Below are 25,951 nucleotides of genomic sequence, written 5' to 3' on the forward strand. Positions count from 1 at the left end.
TGTAATAGCTCAAATCAGAGGCCCTTGAGAATCATTTTGTTAATTTTTCTTTGCACAGCAATTGTTGAAAATCTTACTTTTCTGGTTACAAGCAGGGAATCATCTATGAAAAGTAACTTCTGGAAAGTGCTACATACAAATCTGTGAAATATTTATCCATGTAATATGGGCAGATATTGTACAAAGACAACACACACCTACCCACCCACCAATATTGATGACATCATCACCAAACCAAACCACTTTATTGCCCCATTAGAAACGACAGAAAAAAAGAATTTTTATTATCAGTGCCCTCATGGAAGCTGACCGTCATTTCAGGGTGTTCCATTGTCAGCAGTCTGAAAGGGCAATACAACCCAGGGTCAACACAATTGCCCCGCAGCCTTTAAAAGACTGACCTGCTTGTCGCATTTAAGTCAGAGGAGATTACTCTAGCAGTATATACAGGACTACTGAGGCCAAACATTTGAAATACAGACCTAGGCACCTTATTACAAAAAAGGACACTAAAGGAATTTGAGAAGGAACATCAGAGAACAGCCAGAGTGATAGAAGACTCTAGAAACTTAGGAAGTCCAAAAGGTTAAAGAAACTATGGCAGAGGTGAAGTCCTTGGAAAAGGAGGAAATTAAAGAGAGACCTAACCGCAATATACAAAATTATAAAGGGAATTGAAAGGACAGCATGTGAAATGGTGGACAAGTTAGCAACTCGGATAATAGGAACAGGCCCTCCCTAAGGTAAGAAAGGGCAAAAGGAGAAGAGTAGGAAATTACACAAGGGACAATAAATATGAGAAATTTTGAGGAACAAAATTCAAAACAATAAATTGTGATTATACATTGGACAAACAGATATAATAGCAGTCATTAGCCACGGTCTACCAATTGTTACTTGCTGTATCAACTCTAAATAATGGTGTTAAAAATATTTATGATGTAGCCTGATTTTTCTGAAGTCAAACTGAAAACTGGGTCTAGCCTATAAAGCCACCAGTGGCTTAGGACCAAGCTATTCAACAGGCTGTTTGATCCTGTATAGCAGTGTTTCTCACGTACAGTGGGCCTTGTGCCATTTTCAGGTGGACCTCATTGCCACAGCCTGCATATTTTTATTATTGTTTTAGAAATTGTTGATTAGTGATATGGACTTACAGTTTTGTTGCATTCCCCTTGGGTGCACTGAGTAGCAGCGAGGATACAAATAAATATTATATTGTTATAAACAGAGTGTTCTTTTTTGTCTGAACAAGTGCAAGAGCACTTAAAATGGAGTAACGTGGACTAGTCCAGTTCTGTAAACATTGAAGGTTACATAGAATGAAGAGCTTCCATTTTATACACAAATCATGTATTTTCCTACAGCAAATGCATTCACTTATGAAACCTAGGGCCCAGGATAATTTTAACAGCAGTCTTATGATGAAACCATCATTTATTGTACAGCTCTGATATGGGGCCAGTCATGATACAAATCTACCCTTGTGGTTTTCTCTTCAGTTTCTAATTGCTGGAGAAGGTAGCTCGCCTCCATGATTTTGAATTTATTTTGGGAGTTTCGTTATTGCCTTGGTTTTTGAATATCATGTCAACTGACATTGAGATAATAGATTTCTCTCTTTTCTTCTCATTTAGGGATTACAAACCAGGGCAAACCACAACAAACAGCAGAGGAGGTAAAAAGTCCATGCTCTAGCCTTTCTCATTCTTTACAGTCTGGAACAGCGGCACAGGTGAAGCATTTGGAAATGTACAAATGACAAATTAAATACATTTGCCTTCATAATTGGTACCACTAATTTTCATAATAATGTTCAGGAAATGACGTTCTTACCATGCATTTTACATTACTGCAAACACTCATTTCTCAAGCGGGGGGGGGGGGGAGAGAGAGAGAAACAGACAGACAACCCACACCACTCTTTTCAGTCAACTGCTCATCTGATTTCAGTGTATAGTATGGGTTTCCCTTATATACAGTGCCTGTAGGCACTATTCTTAACACACTGTTATTTTTTACACCCCCACATGGTGTTAATGAGTTGCCAGCTGCCTGTTGTGACATAACAAGAAACCATGAACCCAATGTCTTCCTTATCCTTTGCTGGTTAGGCTTTCTGTTGTGGCATAGAAGTGTCAGATGGTATGATCAGAAGTAAATAGTCATGACAGACAAGAGGAAAGGAACTGACAGTTGAAGATGCTGATACCCATTATGCCTCCACAACTACCACCTCCTGGGGAGACTGTTGAAGGCTTTGAAATGTTACACTGTACTCTGGGCTAACATGGATCTTTCACAAATAATATATTTACTCCAGGAGAACCTGGTATGCCACCTAAACAGCTGGCTTAGTGCCATTCAGGCACATAGAGCATTAGGCGTATCCAGTAAGTCTCTCTTTTTCACTCACCTTATATTCTAATTCAGACTGCTTAGCAGTGGTTCAGAAATGAAGAAGAGACCCATTGCTGCGTCCTGTATCTTACCATTGAAGAGCATATAACAGCCCCCAGTCAAGAGGACCTCATAAACAGAGTTTGCAAAGTGGTGTTCATCTTATGACATGGGTTACAATCTGGATCAAAGCATTCTATTGCTTTGTGGTTTCTTATTTTGTTATCAGCTGTACTCAAGTTTACTTGAAATAAGAGAACAGTGTAGTGTGAGATTTTTCTACCACAGACACTGGGAAAATAGGCTCCTGCCCAGATTTTATGAAATTTTCCCCAGATTCCATGGAAAGAATATTGATTACATTTTTATTCAAATTCAAAAAATTAATAGGTAATTTCTAGATTTCCTGGAATATTTTCAGCTGTTGCTAGGGTATTTTAAAAAAGAAAGAAAAATTGTGGGGAAATTCCCCTCTAGCCCTCATGATTTCCACGCAGGTGAACTCTAAGTTTACCTACCAGTAAACTGTATTTTCTGTTTACAGCTTCTTTTTTCAAAATGAAGGTATGGCTCCCTTTGTTCCACTGGCCATCTGACCCACCCTGTGCCCCTTCTGAATAAACTCACATCCTTCCACCCCTCAAGTGCCCTCTTCATACTGTCCTCCCCAAGGCATATTGTTCAGAGCACCATGTAGACAAGGGGCACACTAAAATAAAGGACTAGAATGCCAGCTGAAAACAATGGGACCTTATCTGAGGGCCCACAGTAAATAATGGAGCTGTGAATGTCGACTGAGATGATAGGACTCCGCTGAAATAAAAGCAAGCTTGAATGTTAAATGTGATGAAAATTTGATAATAGATTAATTGTCCACTTGAGTAACTTTCTATCTTGGAATAGGAAATGGACAGAAAAGAGTCTGGAAAAATTCCTTATACCCATGCTTTTGTATTGCTTCTGATGCTAGAGGGGTTGGAAAGGGATGGGGCAGGGGGGAATTAATCATGTCTTCTGTATAAAAAGGTAAAGGTAAAAGACCCCTGACAGTTAAGTCCAGTTGCAGGGGACTCTGGGGTTGTGGCACTCATCTCACTTTATAGGCCGAGGGAAGCCGGCATTTGTCCGCAGACAGTTTTTCTGGGTCATGTGGCCAGCATGACTAAGCCGCTTCTGGCACAACGGAACACCGAAACCAGAGCAGCGCACAGAAACACAGTTTACCTTCCCATCAGAGCGGTACCTATTTATCTAATTGCACTTTTTGACATGTTTTCGAACTGCTAGGTTGCCAGGAGCTGGGACCGAGCAACAGGAGCTTACCCCGTTGTGAGAGGCTCAGTGGTTTAGACCACAGTGCCACCTGTGTCCCTATTGTCTTCTGTATACAAGAGAGTATACTGCAGTTCAAGTGGAAGAGGATAGTTAGGTTTTTTGCATCTACTCTGGGGTTCCTTGTATACTTCGTGCATTCCCGGAATCCTCTGCAAAGCCCCTTTTTTCTTACTGATGTTGCAGCCCTGAAGATTGTACTGGAATGCAAGAGGCAACCAGAATACAAGCCAGCACCTCAGCACACTCTTCCTATACAGTGGTGCCCCGCAAGACGAATGCCTCGCAAGACGGAAAACTCGCTAGACGAAAGAGTTTTCCGTTTTGGAGGTGCTTCGCAAAACGAATCTCCTATGGGCTTGCTTCGCAAGACGAAAATGTCTTGCGAGTTCCTGCGGGTTTTTTTCCTCCCCCCCTTTTTCTAAGCCGCTAAGCCGCTTATCTGCTTATCTGCTAAGCCGATAAGCCGCTAAAAGCCGCTAATAGCGCTAATCCGCTAATTCGTCAATGGACTTGCTTCGCAAGACGAAAAAACCGCTAGACGAAGAGACTCACAGAACGGATTCTTTTTGTCTTGCGAGGCACCACTGTATGTGAAAGACAGGACGGTCAAGGTTTTAGTAGGAGCTGTGAGAGTAGTCAAGCAGCCTAAGAGACTCTGGGGAAATGTTTTTGCAGGAGGCCAAATGCTAAAGAAATGCAACAGGCTGCTGCAAAATGTGGTAAACTAGCAAGTTTTTTTTTGCCAAGCTGCCTTCAGCCAGTATCATTGTGATTAGTGAAAAAGAGAAAGGGGCAATACTCCTGAAACAAAGCAGAGAATACAAGAATACAATAAAATACAAGGACAAATCACTCTCCTCAGACAAGAATTAGACTCACGGCTTCAGAATAATGACAGACTGACCAGCTTGGCTGTGCAAAAAGAGGTATCCAGTGAAAAGAGAGTAAATTATTGTCAAGTCATAAGGCTTGATGTGAGATTTACTTCTTTTTAATCCCAGAACTGAAAAAAGTTGTATGTTGCCCATAAACAGTGGTAATAATACAGCAAAAAAAGTATTCAGAAAATGGGATTGTTCTAACTGCTAAAAGTGTAAGAACTGAATGGAGAAAATCATTATATGCAAGTGCTAAATTTCTTTAATCATCTTTAATATTAAACTGCAGTTGTCATAGTATGCATGCATTATGTAAATTGTATTTTATGAAAGTTTAAAAGTGCTTTTTTGCATGGTTAAAAGTGCCCTTTTGAGTTCATTACGCACCAGTGAAAATCCCTTTTAAAAAGCACTGGATTTTTCCTATATTACCATTTTTATTCAAATTCAAATTAATAATAAGTAGTGTCTAGATTTCATGAAACATGTCCAGTTCTTCCCTTTTTTTGTTTGTTGAATGCTAATAAAATAAAAATAGAGCTTCAACCGTGGCTTGTTCCACACCTTTTGAAGTAATTTGTTAACTACTAGCATCACTTTTTCTCTAAAATGTTATTTACTTTTCTACACAGAAAAATAAGTCATCTACTATTTTTGCCAATCACACTTTTTGGTTAAAACAACTGAAAAACATGTATTTAGTTACATTTCAAAAAAAGTTAAGTCCAGTCAAAGGCGACTATGGGGTGCGGCGCTCATCTCACTTCAGGCCAAGGGAGCCAGCATTTGTCCACAGACAGCTTTCTGGGTCTTGTGGTCGGCATGACTAAACCGCTTCTGGTGCAATGGGACATTGTGATGAGTGGCAGAGCGCACAGAAATGCCGTTTACCTTCCTGCCACAGTGGTACCTATTTATCTACTTGCACTGGCGTGCTTTCAAATTGCTAGGTTGGTAGGAGCTGGGATAGAGCAACCAAAGCTCACCCTGTCGCACAAATTCGAACTGCCGAATTTCCCACAGGCAAGTCCCAAGAGGCTCAGTGTACCTCAAGGTTAACTTTTTCCTCTTCTTCGCTAAGATGTACAAGATGTACCAGCATCTTGGAGCACTCTATTCATGAGCTAAGCAGCTGATCTGAGTTATGCTGCACAATGCCCATTTACCAACTGCACATATTATTTGAAATGTCAGCGCATCATACTTGTCTTTTCTGGTAGATTTAATATCTCAATCATCACTTGAAATTATTGAAATGTGCCTGATAAATTCACTGCCCATCCTCAATCTATCTGTTTCGTCAAGAAAGCAGCAATAAGAGTCTTCATTGTGGTCAGTCTGTGTTGAATCTAGAGTTGTGGTCAGAGAAGAGAAAAGGGAGTAAGTCTATTTTGCCTATTCCTCCTTCTGTCCTTTCTTTGTGGATAGCTGTTCTACGGCGCCAGACATAAGGAGAAATAAGCAAAGATCAACTCCTTCCCCCAAGTGGAGAGCCTCTGCAGGGTCTCATTGCCTTCTGTGAATGGAAGGAGCCCTTCCATTCACAGAATGGCAAATCTGGATCCAACCCTTCTGAGTCTGGGCATAGAACACTGAATTGAAGTGTCACATTTCTTTAATCCAGTGGCAGACATTATCGGCTAGACTAAGTGGCCAAAGCAATCCCAAAACAAGGCTGTAGGCTTAATTTAGTTGCTCAAACATCAAGTTCCGAAAGCATTTCTACTTGAGCATAAGAAGAAATGGCCAACAAGATACAGGGGTAGCTAGAATACCGTCTTCTAATATCCCCTTAGGCTAATCAGATTTGAAAATCCACCACCAGAAGCTCAATACTTAGTACACTATATTTGCAGAAGAGCTTCAAGATGGATGTACAATTTAATAGTGCCCCTTTGATGATCCCTAGAAAACTCATGAATATATAAATTCATTGCTCAGAATCTCTGTATCTGCAATTAGTGAGCTCCTATATCAGCAAGTATAGAAATCTCTGTTTGAGAGAATTAGAGCAGTAAGTTAAATTACAACTTTTGTCAATGAGCCCATTCTTAGTCTATTGATTTGTGCTAGGTGACATGATGACCTGATCTGAACCACACACACACAAATGTGATGTTTCTTTAATTGAAAACCAATTGGATCTTTATTCCCCACCCCACTCCATTTCCTTCCTTCCGTCTTTCTTTTTCTTTCTTTCTTTTCAAAAAGATTCATTTTTATTACCCATGTTTTAAATCTTTGATGCGTTTAGTAAACATTGCAAATCTTAAATCACTGATTTATATCTTAATTCAGATATACAAAGGAGCTTTAGGATGAAGGATTTCCAAGAACAGTGTGCAATGGAGTTTAAAATAAATAAAAAATAAAAAACGTCCAAAAATGTTAGCACTTCTCTTGCATATATTGTAGTGCACTAATTGTTGGTTTTCATAATGTAGCTCATTAGTTTTGCATAATTTAAGTTTTAATTCATCGTTTAATTTTTAATTAAGGAGGCTTTCAAGATGAGCTTTCTGCTCAGATTTTAGTCACTTGCTAAATATGTTTGTGTAAAAAGGCTTAGGCAAGACATTGCCATTGTAGCCAATATTTCTCTGTGATATCCACTATGAAGACAATCATTTTAGTATACATTTGGAAAATAATAACTGCAATTTCAACATTGCATGTAGCATTTTTAATAATTAAAATGTGAGGAAAATACTCAAAACACTGTAGAAAAGATTCTCAGGTAAGAAAAGCAAAGTAACTCGTTTATGGATGGTGGCGTCACTTTCCGGTCACAATATCATGGAATGATATTACTTGCATGTAAGTAGCTGGGGCTTGTGGCCCGAAGGTTTCACCGTATCATCTGGTTAACATACACACATTTGCTTGCTATATCTCACTGAACTTGTGTTGACCTTATCAGCGCAGGTTCACAGCCTAAATTATCGGATCTATTTCCATTACAGAACATACAGAAGATTATGCAATTCTAAAAATAAAATAAAAAATGGCAGGAGCCAGATAGCAAATGCGGTAAGATAACAGGGCCTGCAAATGATAAAAAAGCCAGTTGTTTTTTTAAGATGAAGTATGATAAACCTAAAAATACAATCTCATCATATTTGGATGTCTAAAGCCCTATTCCACTTTTCCTCACATAAAGGGGCAACACAAGTAAAAAGGGTCTATAGTTCTTCCCCTCATTATCACACACTTCATGCTGGCTTCCCACATGAAGTACTATTGTGGCAATTAGAGACCTGTAGATAATCTTGCACCAAAGAGTTGCCCCATTGTATCAGGAGACATTCTGGCCTTAAGGCACCAGGAAGAGCCTTATCTTGCTCACCACATACCAAAGTGTATGCATAATATGATAGTAGGAGTGTCCTTCAAATTGTACATGAGCAGAATTATAAACACAAACAAATCAATATGTTTCGGATTTAACTGAGGAAATTTATTTATTTATATCAGAATTTATAAACCACTCTGCATTCAAAAAATATGTGAGTGGTGCATAGAAATATAATATACTACAAGGCTGAGATGGATGTAGGCAGTGGAATCCTATGAGGGTGGCACTATTACAGGTGAGGCACCACACCCACCACTACCAGATAAATGGGGAGAAGCGGCAGCAACTTCCGCTAACCTCTTGCAAGATCTCACCGCTGCCACTGCTCCCCCCTTGTCTCATGGTGGGGGGAGCACCCCACCTGCTCCCTGCAACTGTTGCTGCCACCACCAGAGAAGCAGGGAGAAGTGGTGGCTGCTTCCGACGAGATCTTGTGGACCTCTTGCGAGATCTCGCCGGAAGCTACAACCCCAGTAAGCGAGGTGAAGGCGGGGGAGCACCTTCCTGTTTCATCTCAGGCTGTGAAACAGGCCAGGCCGTCCCTATATAAAACATAATCCAAATAACAACACAGTGTTAAAACATGAAAACCACCAGGAATTACAAACTACAGAAATAAAAAAGGAAGGCTTAGGAGAAGATCTTTAAGCAAATGTCAAAAAAGAAAAAACTGGAACCTGCCTCCATTCTGAAGGAAAAGAATTTTTGGGAACTGGTCTGTTTTGCCGCAGGGGTATATGGCATTATCATCAGATCTTCCTCCACAGAATTAAGTGACCAAAACTGTTTATCAGATACCTACCTGATGCTATTGGTACTCAATGTGATATAATGGGATAAAATTAAATTTATTAACATGGTGATCTTTTTTTCCTCATAGGATGATGGAAATGAACCAAGTTTACTGTAACAAAACGGGCCAGTTCAAAAGCTACAAATGGGTTTCATGCTACATGCCTTGTCTTCTCTACAAGTGCACCACGAGTTGGATTCTTCATGGATTCTGTCATAGGTTTCTGAAGACTATCACCAATCACTCTCTTGGTAGAACAGTCATGTTTGTAGTTCAAACAGGCACTCTTACATAGCCTTCTTACAGAGTGTTTTAGTTAATTTTGTCTTACTGATCTACCAGATGTTTTAGCACATCGTCTTCAAGAGACTGAAACCATTTTTGAAAGTGCACCTAAGCAAGAATAGCCACTGAAGTGGAAAGTGTAATACTGTGAAATCCAAGAAAAGGTAATAAGCACCTCTCATTTTAAAAGGAGTAAAACATTATCAGTATGCAACAATGTAAAATTTGACTAATTGGGTCAATAAGTCTATGTGAGTAACCTGTTTGTTGTCATATTGTTGTTGTCATAACAATCGTTTTTAATTATTGTAGTATATGACTTACCAGCTTATCAGAAATCAGGATTGCGCTCACATGGCATGGTAATAGTCCATGATGCAATTTATCACCTAACATACAGTTTTTAGGGAAGCATCAAATAAGTGGGAACGGAGAGAAACAGCAAATTTAACATCCATTTTGCTGATGACTGATATTCACAAAAGTGGTATGGAACAGATAAAAGGTTTCCTTTTTATTTTTTCCTTTCCTTCACCAACACCAGAATTTATTTATTAGTTAGAGAATTGCCTGAGGAATAAATAAGCGTTGTTCTGGACCAGTAACCTGGCAGTGGTGCAAATGATTAATATGTAGTTAGCTTAGATGAACAAGGTGATATATTTATAGTAAGAGCAGTGCTGTTCCATTACTCAATATTGAATATTCATTTTAAAGCCAAATTTGTCAAGGGTTTAACTAATAGCATTGCCAAGACCCCCCGTTTATTTCCAGAAGGACAGTTTTAGGAGATCAACGGAAGACATCTGTGGAACAAGCCAAATTGAAGAAATCTACATGTCTGAATCAATACACTGTGAATGCTTATCAAAAGATTGAATATTGTTATAGTGGATTCGATTTCAACTGTTTCAAAAGTACAAGAAAGTTCCTTGAAATTCATTAGCACCTCTTGCTTATTTTTAAATAGCAGGACTGGCAGGGTGGGGAGAGGTGTCAGAGGTTTAAGACAATCCCCACTCAGATGGCAAATTTAGATTTTAAAAAATTATCCTCTCAATCTGTTACCGATTTAAAATCTTTCAGCTGATGAGTGTGTAAACAAAGGAGGACTGGAAAAACCAGCCAGGTTTTATGTATTTAAAACCACCACAGCTTTCTTTGTCCCTTTAAGCAAATCTGGCCCTCCCAAAAAAACCCCCCAAAAATGGTGGTGGCAGCAATGGAAAAACAACAACCCCTGTTTGTGCTCGTGAGATGCTATTTCATCTTTCTTTGTGTACTTTCAGTGTGCACTAAAAAGAAAAACCACCCAAACCTGCCTCCCTATCACGCTTCCCCCCTTCCCATTGCAGCTGTGCAGCTCAGAAAACACTCCTTGCAATGCAGACACTTCCTGTTGCAATGTCCACATGCCTCAGGTCTGGATTAGCAACAATTAGAAACTTGACGCTGCTATGTAAAAACCCAATGTGTGCAAGATCATAGGCTAACTCTTTTGGCCAGCCAGGATGGCTCCTTTGCACAAGGTCATCCAGGTTCCCAGAGCGCCATATCAGAGAGGCTTCTATCCAGACAAAGCCCATTGCACTGGGTTTCTAATGAATCAACGAAATTTAACTTGGACTAACTTCTAATAATGTCAATAGGACCAACGTTCAACCAACTTAACGGCAAAACTACGACATGTAAGAAATGCTCTGCTGGATCTATATGAAGGTTATCAAAAATGCAAATTACACAGGGGAACTTATAACACAGCAGATGAGATATAGAGATGGAATTTAACCCTTTCCTCCCTTGCTGCATTCCTGTAGATCTCCCCTCTTCTCGTTTGCAAAGGAGGGGAAAGCAGATTTCCACTGGCACAATGTATTTGTACCAAATCAAATATGAGCTTCACAATACAGAATTTCTGCAGGGGAAGAAAGGGTAAAATCCCCACTTCCAAGGCTGCTCTGATCCCATTAAGTTTGTCACTCCAGCCAATACAACTGGCATTCTTTTCTTTTCTTTTTAACTACCTATAGATGCAACAGAGGGATGCGGGTGGCGCTGTGGGTTAAACCACAGAGCCTAGGACTTGCAGATCAGAAGGCCGTTGCTCGGTCTCTGCTCCTGCCAACCTAGCAGTTCGAAAGCATGTCAAAATGAAAGGAGATAAATAGGTACCACTCTGGTGGGAAGGTAAATGGCGTTTCCGTGCGCTGCTCTGGTTCGCCAGAAGCAGCTTAGTCATGCTGGCCACATGACCCGGAAGCTGTACGCCTGCTCCCTCGGCCAATAAAGCAAGATGAGCACCGCAACCCCAGAGTCAGTCATGACTGGACCTAATGGTCAGGGGTCGCTTTACCTTTACCTTTAGATGCAACAGAGCATATAATGAATGTCACATGAGTACAGTTTGGCGCTTCAGATAGATCCAGCCTAAGGATCTTATGGATGAACAGGAGTTGTGGATGTCAGTACGCCCAACATAATCAGCAGCTGGGTTTGGTATGGAAAGCTCTACCCACAAGCATCAGGCTGGCTACGTGTTAATGTGCTACTTAGTCAAAACAGTACTACATGGAGCTAAAGGAATTTTGCATAACATAGTAAGAAGACACAAGATCCTCTTATCACTTTTCAAGGACAAGCATTCTCCTCATGGCAGAGAACAGAATCTTCTTTTATACCACTGAGACCCGATTTGAAACAGGAAAAAGTATAAAAATCCATAAGGTTCTTCTCCTTATTAAAAGCTATCAGAATGTAAAGATTTTAAATAAAAAAACACCTCTTTATTATACAATTTATGAAACTGAAGGTCAGTTCTATTATCCTTATAAATTAATTTTTTTAAAAAAAAAACCTAGCCTCTTAAAATTCAGAAGAATAATGTATATTTAAAATATTCTATAATTACTGCAAAAGTATTAATTAACAGTTCATAGAAGTATAAGTAGTGAGATGAGCGAATAAGCCATCTACTGACTATAAATAAGAGGGTTTTTTTTTTAAAAAAAATCACTTTATGGCATTTTTGTAACTATATGATATTAGATAGGTCATAACATTAGTACTTTTCTCTGAAAATCTAATAATTACTAACCTTTTTCATTTCTGAGCTGATTATTGACTTTGTAATAAATTGGTGTAAGTTCAGTCTCACAGTCATTTGCAAATATTAACCATGAATGTAATTTTTCAGCTGTGCTGACCATTAACACCACAATGCAGACATACACTAAGAGTCAAGTTTAAGAGAAGTCTAAAATACCACATCCTGAAAAGGTTTTAGATGAAGACAGATAAGCTAGTACAAGTGATCCCATGAGATGGGGAACTTGTACATTGTGTCTAATTAGTTCCAGAGGATAATCTGAAGCCAACTTTGAAGAAGCTGAGCAGGGCTTGGTCTGACCATTGTCTGTATGGGTGACCACACAGCTGGGAACCACATTTATGTTGTCTTGGGTTTTATGAAGAAGAAATGTGGGGTGTAAATATGATGAAATAAATATATAATACTATAATTAGTCTTATAGCTGCCATTTAATCAGTGAAGGTGTCAAACAGACCTCACTAGGAAGAGCACCCACAAAGAGCAAACCACAACTGAAAAGGACCTCTTCCTTACCGTCATCCTCTGAACCTCCCTCAAAGGAGGGACATGGAGAAGGGTCTCAGATGAAGACCAAAGTGTCCAAGTAGGTTCATATCACGACAGAAATTCCAGGTGAATTTCCGTCCTGATGGCATCCGGAAACAACTTCATAGGTCAAACCATTACTTTGAATTGGGCTCATAAGCATACAGGCAGCAGAAATGATGCTATATAATCTCTTCGCCTTGAGCTTGTCAACAGTCAGGCAACCACCTTATGCACTAACTGAAACTTCTGGGCTGTTTTCAAAGGCAGCCCCAAATAAAGTGCATTGCCGTGGTCTAACCCTGAGGTTTCCAGGGCACAGATTACTGTGGCCAAGTTGGCCCTGTTGAGATAGGGTCATAGTGAGGCCACTGGCTTAAGCTGGTAGGAAGGCCGTCTGTACCACAGAGGCAACATATGTCTCTGCTGACAGAAATTGATCCACGAGAAGCCTCAAACTCCTGGACAGGATTTACCACCTCCCTAGGGGCAATATGTAATCAATCTTTAGCCACCTGAACAGCTCAGTTAGATGGCAAACCAAGGACGCAATGGAGGTGGAGAAGTACATTTTCTTCATCGTAGGCTTGAATTTGAGCATGTACCAGTGTTTGATTAAATTGGTTGGTAGTTTTTCCCCTATCTGCATGCAAGCTTTCTCTCTCTCTGCTTTATTGCTTTTAGCTCCAAGGGATATCCTGAAGCTTTCTAAATTCTGCCAGTCGAAACAAAAGACACCTACACGCAATTGTGTCAACCACCCCAATCATCTCTGTATTCCACAACTGAGCAAATGATTTGTCCTCATCCTATTAGTAAGAAAGCTGTTGTGCTGCTATGGAAAAGATATTAACGTCTGAACAGAAAATCCCAGATTCAGAATCACAGCTTTCCCACAATGCTTGCCAAGTGACCTGCAGCAAGACACTCAAATTAACCACTTTGCAGTTAATTGTGAAGGTAAATTAAGATGGTAATGTATTCGGCACTTTTCTTTGTATATATGTAAAAAAAAACCTTCATGATGTTACAGCCAAACAAAATAGTGGTAATACTAAGAAGTTAAGATCCATTCTGCACATTTCTCTTTTTGACTCACTTTCCCATAATAACGTAACGTGACTTGGATGCTATTGTTGTGACAGGCCCTGAAGCGGAATCCACTGCACCACCTGTTCAGATCTTGCAGGATCATTTTCAGTTTTGAGGGCCCAAGCATTTGAGCAAGGTGCTTGCTGACTACTTGTCAGCCACTCTTCAGGGGCGGGCGTGTTCCAGGGTGTGGTGATCATGTGACTGCATGAAGAGCAGTGCCAATCATCATGAAATATGTGGTCGCAGGCCTCTGCTTTAAAACCCATCTTGGATCCTGAGTTTTTAGGTAACTACCGCTCGGTCACAAATATTTCTCCTGGACAAGATGCTTGAGAGGGTGGCAACAGCCCATGTAGAAAAAAAAATGGATTTTCTAGACTTAATTTAGATTCAGGTCTGGTTTAGGAGTTAATTTGGTCTGGGGTCCACCAGTGGATGACCTTTACTGGGAGAGAGACAGGGAGCGTGACCCCGTAACACTTGTTGGATCTCTCGGCAGCTTTTATGCAATCACCCATGGTATCCTCTTGGACGGGCTCTGCAAGATGAGAGGGGCACTGTGTTCCAGTGGTTCAACCACTACTACAGGATTGGTATCAATACTGAGTACCTCTGCCCACGGACACTAAACTGGCCTTGCCCTGCCTGACATCTTACAATCAGTCGAGTGTGGTACTGGCTGTCGGCTTCCTCCTCTTAACTTCGAGTGCTGTCCTTGTAGTACTCTGTAGGGAAGACGCAGGGTATAAAACTAGAATTAGCTGGCTCTGCCTGTCATTTGGTCTAGCATCACCTACTGTTGGTCCCAATGGGCAGCAGCCACCATTGGTCATTAGGAGATTGACAGGCTGGTCAATAACACAGTGTCAGTTGTATTTTTCTGTACATCTGAATCAGATGAGGTCATGTGCATCCTAAAATGGTGTCTCCAGTGGATGCAGTAATGGGCTGGATGAGTGCCAAACTGAAATTGAATCCCGGCAAGACAGCGGTGCTATGGGTGGGTGGTCCCCAGGTCTGTAATTTGGGTAATGTGTCTGTTGTAGATGGGTTGTCCTATCTCTAAAGCGGCAGGTAAACAGTTCTGGAGTGCTCCGTGATTCGTCTTTGTCCTTGGAAGCCTAAGTGGCTCTGGTGGCTAGGAGAGCCTTCTGCCAGCTTCAACTGTGACCATTTCTGGACTGGGATAGCCTAGCTACTGTCATCCACACACTGGCAGCCTCTAAACCGGATTATTGGCGGTAATGCAGTGCCTCTGGGGTTCTCCGCTGTATGTTATTTATATTACTGCAATTTCATACTGCCTTGAGACAGACTAATAGGCGGCATATAAATACTTCTATAAATATAAATAAAAAGGCCAATGAATAGAGCAATGGTGGTAGCTATCATTGAGGGAGCACACACACACATGCATACACAAGCAGATCATACATAATGTGACAAAGTACAGATTTCACCTACGACTAAAGCATACACTGTTATCTGTAGTTTTAACTACAGATAAACCAGAAATACAGCTATGCATGCAAGATTCAAGAAAAACTATGGAGAATGTAAGTGTCCTAACCTATGATTTATAAAATACACTGACAAATGGCATGATATCTACAAAAATAAAACCATTATTTAAAAGAAGAACTATCCACCATAATATGAACCAATAAAAAGGAAAGAGTCAGATAAAGGGCTTGGGTTTGACGAATGATCTGATATAATCGTATCATGCTTGTTTATCACAAACAGAAAAACACACCATCAAACAGCGCAGGGAATAACTAAATAACCTGCCTGGGTGTCAGGGGTTTTTTTGGGTACCTGCCAGGCTAGAGATCCCTGGTTAGATCTAATTTTGTCAGTTGCGCTGAGGTGCTAGGTAGCATATATAAGAAATTTTAAAAGATTACCATTTCTTCAGAGGACACATTTATGTGTGTTGTGGTTGGAATTAGTAGCGTGCCATGATGGAGAAAATGCCCTAAACCCTAAACAGACTCAGCAGCCATTGCAAGCTTTGTGAGGAGGAGGAGGAGGAGGAGGAGGCAGCAGAAGAAGAAGAGGAAGAGGAAGAAGATGTTGGCAACATCTAGGGAGAAAATGGAAGCTGAAACATGCAGGGAGTTAAAACAATTGAATATATGGCTCTGTTTCCATGAGAAATTGAGTATGGGTAGGTCTCTGTTCACTACTAGAATATGGTCCCTGACTGTTTTCAACGAAGTTAAAACAGCCTTCTCAAAAAAGGTTTCCCACTGCTATGGTAAGCTGTATTGAGCTGGATGCACCAATAGTCTGTGGCAAGCTTCTATGTTTCTATTTTATAACTAATAATTAGTGCCTCAGCTTGCTTTTCCTTGCTAACGCCCAGTTCCTCTTCCTTTTGTGACATATCTCCTGAGATTGTGAGCCTGGGGGCAAGGTGTGTCCTGTCAAGAGATATTTAGTTGGAGAATGGAATGTATAAGCTACTAGTGATTATGATGTTTCTGTTATCTGGTCCCCCTGCCTGTTCTGTATGTTTCCCAGATAACACATTAGGGCAGAAACATGGTCTTCTCCATACCTACACGGTGGGATTCCTTGCCAATAAAAGCCAAACTGATTAATGCAGTTATTACTGCTGTTCTGTTGCTGATTTTAGTCTTGTTTTATTTTACTATTTTATTTTCATGTTCATTTTTTATTTTGTGCTTGTTGTCCATTTTATTGCGGTGTTTTACACTGCATGTATACAGCTGCGTTTTAGTTGTTATGTTTTATGTTTTTAATGTTAAATTAACGAAGTTGGGTTTTAAGGCCACAGGTGAATAACAGAAAAGAAAGGTGGTGTGGTCCCACTGACTTAACACCATAAACACATGCAAAAAACCTCTGGTGCAGAGACTTTAATGGCAAGTGTCACAGTTAAGAGTACGGTAGTTTAAGTTTTACTAAGGAGTAACACATATGTGTGTGAGAGTTAACATACAAGATCAAACACACAATCACTGTCATCCATGGGTTGCACATTGTTGGATTTGCTAATGGACACACTTTTAATTACATGTGGTCATTCTAGCACCTTTTACTAAACAGGTGGTTGATAACTGGCTTTTAGTCAAATACAGTAAGTGAAAGATTGATTGAACTGCTGCAAGTGGTTTGGTAGAGTTATCCCATCAATTTACCTAGGGCTTAATTTGTGCCAAGATTGAGAAGACCAGAAGGGGTTTAAACATGTACAGAATGCTCTTTCCCTGCTATTGAATTAACTGTAGGCAAAAATTATCAAGTTGAGATTAGAAGAAATGGGCTTTCAAGTTGGTGTGCGTGTACGTGGCACCCGTAACATGAGATTTCTAAGTGAGCTGGAGCTCAGTGCCTCTCATTTTAGATAAGCTGCTGTTTCAAAATCAATCTGTACAGCAGCTTTAAAAAGACATTCAGAGGTGAATATGTACAATCCACCTTCCTGCCTGAGCAGTTACCTCATCTAACTGACTGCAACAAATTCTAACAAGGGTTGCCAATTTGAGCATTTTTACTGTGGATATAATTTTTCTGACGCCTAGAACTGTGAGAATCAAAATGGAAGTTTCAGCTAGATGAGAGGTGTCGAGAACAAGTCTCTCTCCTTTGATTGCCTGTCAGCTCTGGAGTTTTAGTCTTCTTCACTTCATACTTGTGGGATCAAGACAAGTTTATGGCAAAAAGCGAACTGTGTAAGAATAGGTTACATTATCTAATTATTTAATTCAGTATTATGGGGGGGGGGAATTATACACAAACTTGCATACACCAACTCTAAATGGAAAAAGCCTCTTGCACGGAGCCAAACAAATCATCACAGCACTGACAGTGGTTATAACCTGCTGAATAAAGACGTATATAGATTCAGATGTTCTGTTAAGCAATGGAGAACCACTGCGTGCTAATCTCTGACCCCTGCATGTAAGGTTCCACTCCCTTCTCTCTCTCTCCCCCCCCCCCTCTCATTCAAGGATCCCATGTTTCTTGTTTGGCAGGGGGTTGGACTCGATAGCCCTTGTGGTCTTTCCAACTCTATGATTCTATGATTCTATGCTAGAAGACCCATTCATGGCAGGGGGAGGGCGCTGTGTTTCATTGAGAATTGACACTTTACCTCCTTGCAGAACTCAATGAAACTTTTTTTTTTAATTGAAAACAACTCTTTTGCCCATCTTACATTTTTGCAAATGTGAACTTGCTGTTTTTGTTTGCTTCCAAAATAATAATAATAAAGCCAAGACAGATTTCCATTTAGGTAACTACACCAGACCACTAAACAAACTTGTTTGAGTTTTATTCAGACTTTCGTACATTGCTCTGGAATCTTTTCATGAAAGGTAGTTAAGCAACATTTTAAATAAAATTCTAAGATTTGTGTATAAGAGAGTGCTCTTCACATGGCTGAGACTAACTCAAAGTGCTGATTACCTTTAACAACTAAACCATGTATGATTTATACCACTATAATTTAGAAAGTGCTTTCTCTGATATGAATCTCCCGAAGAGACTCTGGTCCCTCTAGCCAGAAAGTGAGACCTGCTAGAATGGGAGAAGCAAAGCTTTTCCATTGATGGCACCAATTCTATACAAATGATCTCCCTAAAGTAGTCCCCAAAGCCACCTCATCACCATCACCCCACCTTCTGAGGGGTAGACAACCTACAGCCTTCCAGGTGTTGTTGGAGTCCAGCTGCCATCAGCCTTAGTCAACATCACCAATATTCATGGATGATGGCAGCTGTCCAACAACATCTTGAGGGCCACAGGCTCTCCACTCAAAGATGAAAATGTTCCTCTTCATGAAGACTTTTAACTGGTGCTGATGCTGTTTTTATCATATTTTTAGAGTGTGGGTTGCTATTAATTGTTTCAGGATTATGTATTTTTGTGTACTGTGTTGATATATGTATGTTCTGTGTGCCTCTTGGGAAAGTTTTCATTAGAACAACAGTATATAATACACATGGCATAGAAAAGTGAGCAGGAAAATAACTGCACCTTAAATTTTCCTTTTAAGATAGAGGCTTAAAGAAATGTAACAACAAGTTGGAACTAAACAAATGTATAGAATGATGGCAAACATCGCATTAATCATTGTAGTTCAGCCCTTTCCCCTCACCAAAAATATCAAAGCAGAAAAATAGCTGTCAAAGCATAAATTGAATCAATTTCAAATTGAACAGAAAATTATTTCCTATTTTCCAACGGTACTGATTTGGAGTGATCTTAAACCTCTGGAAAAGAATTCCCCAATTTCAAAAATTCTGAAGTCTAATTACAAGTAATTATAGCTTTTCATTTCCAACATGATGAAATAATTTGATTCTTTTTACAAGAGGTCTGGCTTAGCTCAAAACAGACAAGTTCTTCTGCTATGAGTTAGTACACAAAGACAATAAAGATCCCTCTTGCAAGGAAATCAGGGATACATGTTGGTCATAAATCATAGATGCAGGATCCAACAAAAAATAGTTTGTGTGTTCTACAAATGTCATTCATTTTCATAGCATATGAGTGAGATAAAGTAAACAGACCTCTGACAGTCTTGGCTTTCAAATAAAAACTGTGTAAGCTTGAAAGAAGAAGAAAGGAAAACGGGCAGCATAACAATTACCTTAACTAACAATCTGTTTTTGTAATAAATGTTGGAGAGAAAGAGAGCAGATGGAATGTATGCAGTTGCTCTGATAGAAAACCAAACACAACCTACCCAAACCTAAATTACAACTAAATATTATTTTAAAGGTGTTTTGTTCCCAGATTTTCTTGCTACTCTCTACCCCCACGAGCTCAAATCTTCTTACTACATATGGAAATAAATTGTAGTCGGGTGTACCACACCTTTGAAAACTTTACCTATCAGAACTTGAAACACAGCCAACACACAATGAAGCCAGTTCAGAGCAAAGAGAATCCCTATTCTGCAAGCCCAGCACAACATTAAATATTGCTGTCTGCAAGCAATAAAGTGAAAATCAGATATGCATCTCCAATAGATAGTCACATGATGTGGCTGTACCCAGAGAAGCTGATCAAAATGCTTGGATACAGGTAGTAGGTCCATGGAACTGCATATACACAAGTACTGTAGGTGTTGAGCAGCTCCATCGTATCTCTGTCACCCAATAGCATTTCTCCACACAGAGGACCTGCACCCCGCTTGTTCTCCTTGCACACAAGCCTGCTGCGCCCCGTTATGCCCCAGCCCCGTTCCGGCCCCTTTTCTGACCACTTCCAGGTTGCCGTGACCAATCAGTTGTTGCCTGTAATATATGTAAGGCCATTGTCAGGATCTAATTAATGTGAAGCTCCATTACAGATATGCCTGCATATGGTGCGTTGATGTTTACGGAACAGTGGCAGCATGCTGCAAATTCAAGAGAGCAGGCTACACTGTGAAATGTATTCATAGTACAGTGAACTTGGCCATTCTAGTCTAACATGAAAAACCACTGCTTTACTTCATAACAAAGACATTCTGCTTGGTGCGGGAGGGATCGCGTGGTTAATGTGTTCATCAGCACTTGATCGAGTTTAAGGACTGGTGCCTTTCAAACAGATATTCTGCCTACTTCAATGTCTCAACAAAACTTAGTACTGCTGCTTCAATTTCTTCAAATTCCCGAGTATTTTACAAAGCAGCAAAACGATACCTCTTCGGTAAACTTGCTACTGGGAATTGTAAACACGCATCAGATTACTAACTCAGATCCTCTCTTGACTGAGAAAGAGAATTCATGATTGGATTCAAGGTAATAACATCAGAAATATATTTGCCTCAGGGTTAAAATAATTCTGAAAATGTGTTTATGAATAATGCCTGCAGCTTCTGGCTCAGGGCAGTGATCAACAATTAGCAGCTAGTATTTTAACCCAAAGGCAATTTTACTGTCACTGTCTTTGAAGAAGAAAGTCGGTAATTGTTTTGTCAGTAGCTTATTTCTTACCAGTGATTCATATAGTAGTCAATCAGATCTTGAGACAGTACGCTATCCAAACAATGGGATTCCCACAATGATCTCCATACAATGAAGCTTGAAAGATTAGCATCTCATAAGGACCACAATGGCTGTTGTGTTTAAACTCACTATGAATTCACAAATATCCATATAAAAGCCATTTACAAAGGCCTGGCTTTTGAAAAAATCCAATGTGCTAATAACAGGGAGCTGGATCTGTGAAACCTGGGATTGAATATCACAGGTATAGAGAGAAAATTAAATCCATAAGAATTTAAACCATACTATTTAGCTCCTATATACACAAACCTAATTTTCAAAAAAGGACCACACTGATTAAAGTGGAATCTGTGTAGTATTAATTACTAAATGGCTATGTATATACATTGGCTGTGGCTTTGAGTTGGGTAAAAGGCTACTGCTGCCAGAATTACAAAGTTCTAAAGAGCACTAGCATCTTGGTTAGGCAATGACATACATATGCTTCCCCTACACACACAAGACACATTAAGGCTTTTCATATGATATTCACACCACATTGCTTAAAGGTGGTCTGTTAGCTCAGGGAGCAGGGAGAGAAGCAATACAAGTACCAGTGTTTGCAACATGAAAGGTAGCGTTCCATTCAGAACTCCCAGAGCAACTTGCACTTCATCTCCTTACATTTCATTATTAACATAAGCAAACGAGAATACCTCATTAGAACCTCTGGATAACAAGTGTTGCATATCATTAGAAATATATTTCTAAATATGTCCCATTGAGTAAAATGTAATACTGCTGCGTTGCAAAAGTCCCTCTATATCTCCAACAGATTTAGATCACATCCACATGTCCTTGTGTGTGTGTGTTAACCTTAAGATAATAACAATCAAAGAAATTAAGTGACTAGAGAATGGCTATTTCGGAAACTTCTCCTTTTTTAAAAAAATCTGCAGTTAGTTTGCTAATGTTACATTTTTAATATATTAATTACACTATTATTTTTCCATTCCATAGTGAGTAAAAATGGAGGTGCTGTGAAAATGAGGTTAAGGATGGAGAAGAGCATCAGTAGAATCTACTCTGACAAAATGGACGTTTATGTTTTGATGCTCAGATAAATAAGTAGTAATGCTCTCATGAATGATTTAGTGCTTAAGAGGAGTAAGGGGGAACCTAAGCATTTCTGTGCAACGCAAGCTTTAAGATCATAAGAGGGGGTTGTCTGCTAGCATGTACCAGAGGGAAGTGCAATTCAAAATTCATTTTGACAGCCTCAATTTAAACATTCCTACCTTTACAGTTGGGACCACATGCTACAATAACTGTCACAATTCATTGCAGAGCTTAGCCCATTCCAAATAACTTTGAACTCGCTTCATCTCCAACATACAAAGTGGCTGTTGCAAGGAGAATACACACACATATAAGGACAACTGTATGCCCCTATAATCCCCAGCTCTGGCTCATCTTTCTACTCAATATATTTTCTCATGTTTTCCTACTGCGGAATAGCCCTGAAGGAGACAAACAAAAGAGTTGGCTGGCATTGCCAATTAATCCTCTCATTTGCCTCCTCTGCTCATTCCTGGCTAAGAAATCCTCAGCACATCTTTTCTACCATTGATGCAGGCCTGTTGCACACCTCCCTTGCTCTCAGCTCAAGACTTCCTATCTACTACAGTGATAAAACTGACACTACATATTCTGACATCTCTACTCCTTTCCCCCATACTTGCCCTCTTCTTCCAGTTCTCCCTCCACCCCTCAGCCCTTTTCTCCTCCCACCCCCATCTCACTTTAACGCTTCTACATATCCCTCTGATCCTATGCGGTCCTGACTTCTGGCTGATGACAAAATCCCACTTCCAACTTTGTCGTCTGGTTTATGCTGTGCCCATGTCCCTACCTGACAACTTCTACTCTCTAGCTCTCAGCCCTCTTACCCCTATGCAGAACTCTGTATTGCTTATCCCAGTTTAGATCCCTGCCTGTTCCATCCCCTTTAGTCATCATTAGATGTGGTCTCCTACTGAACTACAGGCATTTCCCCAATTCTTCCCTGTTTAGACTCATCTCTTTGCCTCCCCCTAAAGTGTGTTAGAAAGTCTACCTTTGCCAAATATTTCTCTTTCTGACTCAATCTACATGGAGCAACACAAATAAACTGCACAACGTATAAATGTGACCTGTATTTTCATTCCACAAATCCACCATTGAGGATGTCAAATCTCAGCGAACCCTCATCATTCCGGAACTGTGAACCTATACTTGCACTGTTTGCTTGTTAGTCTTGATGTGTGCTTATTTTCAGAGAAGGTTGAGAGACACTGTTGGAATCCTCAAGCCCAGAAGAAGATGAGCAAATTCCACCTTTCCAACATACTCATCCACCTTCCCTTTCCTGCACAAATGTTTGCGGCTTAGGCCGCATGGCTGAAATTTGGTTGAATTGCCCACGAGCTGATTTTACAATGGGGCAAAGTTACAACTCTGCAATAATATGGTACTAAAACAAAATAGCACAACATGTGACACATAGGCCGTAAGAAGGTGTGCTTGTATGATCAGGATTCAGATGGAAGTGACTGACATGTAACTCTCACAATGGCAGCACAATGCGCAATCAGAGAGTCCCTCTCAGTGCTTGAGAGAAAGAAATCAGATCCAGGCTCAGAGACACAGTCATTTGGTGCCATCTCATTAGTGCTGCCCTTACAAGCAGGTGGGAAATGAGATAGCTTTGCAGTAGCTGGAAGTGTCAGCACTCGGCTGTAGATAACCAAGAATATGGGGAACAAAAGACTGAGTGCCAGCAGAAAAGGGATTGATGTTGAATAGATCACTGGGTAGGCCCACAATACGGAAACACTGAATGGGCAGGCAGGTGGGTGGATAAGGAATCTGGGTCATCTAAGAGAACAACAGTTAAGCAGGGAGACGCAGGAGGAGCAGGAAGCCTGAAAGGCGAAGACAGAGTAAGACATAAGAAGAGCAAGACCAGAGCCAGGACTGACTTGGAAGCATTGGCAACAGCCAGATCAGGATGGGATGCCAGAGCGGAGGGAGAAGCCATGCTGCAATTTAAAAGGCCAATACTGTTCCTCCTTCCATTCTGCAGCATCAAATAGCTTGCTGTTAGTGACACAAATGTACAAGCTTGGAGCAACCCAATGGAAGTCTCAACTGATCCCGGAAGGAAACCATCTTTTGTCAGCTTCACTTCCCCATCTGTGTGCAAAGAAGACTAGTTCTTTTGCAGGAGCTGCCCAGCATCAAGAAGCAGTAGTAGAGATTTAATTCTGAGATGTGCAAGTCTTTAAAGGAACCCTAAATTTTCCCATCACCAATAACTGTAACACAGAGAATCTGTCCTTTTCCCCCCCACACACATACCCATTTTTTCCTCCTGAGACTTGTTGATGAACTGGTTTGTAATTCCAGATTAGCAGGTCTCTGGGAATTTAGACTCTAGGGAGCTCTTGCTACTCATGCTATTCAGCTTCAACAAATTATACAACCAATCACACAACAGTTCTAGATACAGTACAATAGAGCTAGAGTCTAGACATGTAGGCAGGTTGCATATCTTAAAGGCTTTCTATATCAATTAATACTGCCAATCTGAAAATTTGTATTCAGAGAGATTTTTATTAGAAAATGGTGACCTGGTCTCTAGGCTTTGCAGCATCATAAATAGAGGATCCTAACAACCACATAATGTAGGATAAATCTCCCTCCCGCCACACACAAAGTGCTCAGAAATAAACCCTCACCTATAACCACACTGATCCCCCACATTGTAAATACAAAGAGTAGCTGTCTTTTTCAAAAAACCCAAACAAATAAATAAAAATACAAGGACGTAGATGTTACCGAAATACAGTTGCATTTCACCTGGCAGTTTGAGGCAGCGCACTCGCACATGACAACGCATTGATTTTACTTCTACCGCCATGCAGACATCTGTGTAAGGAAATCCATTAGGCAGACAGTTCTCATCTCTATTGACTGACAGACTGACAATCGAATACTTTTCACCTTCCAAACTGACTGACAGTTAGACACTTAAACAAGCCTTCAAGTTGCAATAATAGTATGAAACACTTTCAATTACCTGAATCAAACAAATCCATGATCCCACTAGTTGAATGTACTTTTCTGTCTGCAGCTATGCCTGACTTGGTTTACATTGTTCTTTGGGTCAGGCAGGCCATTCACAAAAAAATACTGCACGCATTATGGCACCATTCTAACCAGTTATTAAATCCAGAGGGTGGGTGGGTTTTTTTCTTTCTTTTGCCCTGTGCATTTTTATGCCAAAGAAAAATAAACGGTGCACATTGTTGGAAATTGGCACAGCTATTTTAAAAGCATTCTTCACTATTCTGAAGGGTGATTTTGGCTCCAGTAGATAAACCTTTAATCTGGAATGCAAACATCACCAGAACCTCAGTGAGCTTGCTTCGAAGAAAGTAATATGTGGATTGTAGCCTTCTTAAACAACAGTAAATGTTAACTAATTAGCAATCTGCGTAATAGTCTGCGGTATGAAGAATGGACAGCCTCACTCATCCTGGTGGTATTCCTGTGTGGGCGCAAGGTGTCTGGTGAAGAACGGTAGATGAGAGAGTACCATTTGCAGCACCAGCCAGCAAGAACACTGGTAGCACAGGACCTTGAACCCAGGTCTCAGTCATCAAGCAACCCAAACTGGTGCTCCCATCTAAAAAAGGAAGCTAAAGTACTGCAGATTTATGCAGTTGCTATTCATTAGTGGCTGTTTTTCTAGCCCAAATTCTAGCTATTTTTATTACCCAAGTGCATTCTAATGAGTTAACCTCACTCCAATTAAGTTTTGAATCTACTGAGGCCATAGATATGAATCACTGTGTTAGATGCCTGGGAAGCTCCAGATACAATGGTATCTGCATGCTGCAATTTGTAGAATGAGTAACTAAGGTTGAAAGTATCATCTAATGTTGTGTAGACATCAATATGTGTTGCTGCAAGACATTCAGCTTGATCAGACTGAAATATCTAAATGAACATGCTTATGAGTTGAACATATACACTGCGTAACAGGCAAACAAGTAGGATCAGGGTGCGCTCTAATGTACTGTAATTGGGTTGACAGAAATAAAAGGAAAAGTCAGAGCCCATCAAGAACTGTTCAGTAAAAAAACACACAAAAAGCAAAAGATTGTCTTTGCAATTGAACAGTTG

The 25,951-nt window shown here is 40.2% G+C and overlaps 1 protein-coding gene and 1 long non-coding RNA gene across 3 annotated transcripts in view; one reads left to right on the plus strand and one right to left on the minus strand.

Moving 5' to 3' along the window:
• The window catches only part of ZNF407 (zinc finger protein 407), a 355,845-nt gene that overhangs the window by 261,353 nt on the left and 68,541 nt on the right, over positions 1-25,951 (minus strand). The gene's annotated exons all lie outside the window — the stretch shown is intronic.
• LOC309539855 lies at positions 300-10,646 on the plus strand. 2 transcript variants are annotated; one of them, XR_014222999.1, is made up of 3 exons: positions 300-743; positions 1,638-1,735; positions 8,849-10,646. It is a non-coding gene; the product is annotated as an uncharacterized lncRNA (long non-coding RNA). The 2 variants fall into 2 exon arrangements; XR_014223000.1 differs by lacking the exon at positions 8,849-10,646 and having other exon boundaries at positions 1,638-1,788.

This window comes from Podarcis vaucheri, assembly GCF_965113315.1.
Source record: "Podarcis vaucheri genome assembly, chromosome: 8".
In the NCBI taxonomy this organism is placed as follows: domain Eukaryota; kingdom Metazoa; phylum Chordata; class Lepidosauria; order Squamata; family Lacertidae; genus Podarcis; species Podarcis vaucheri.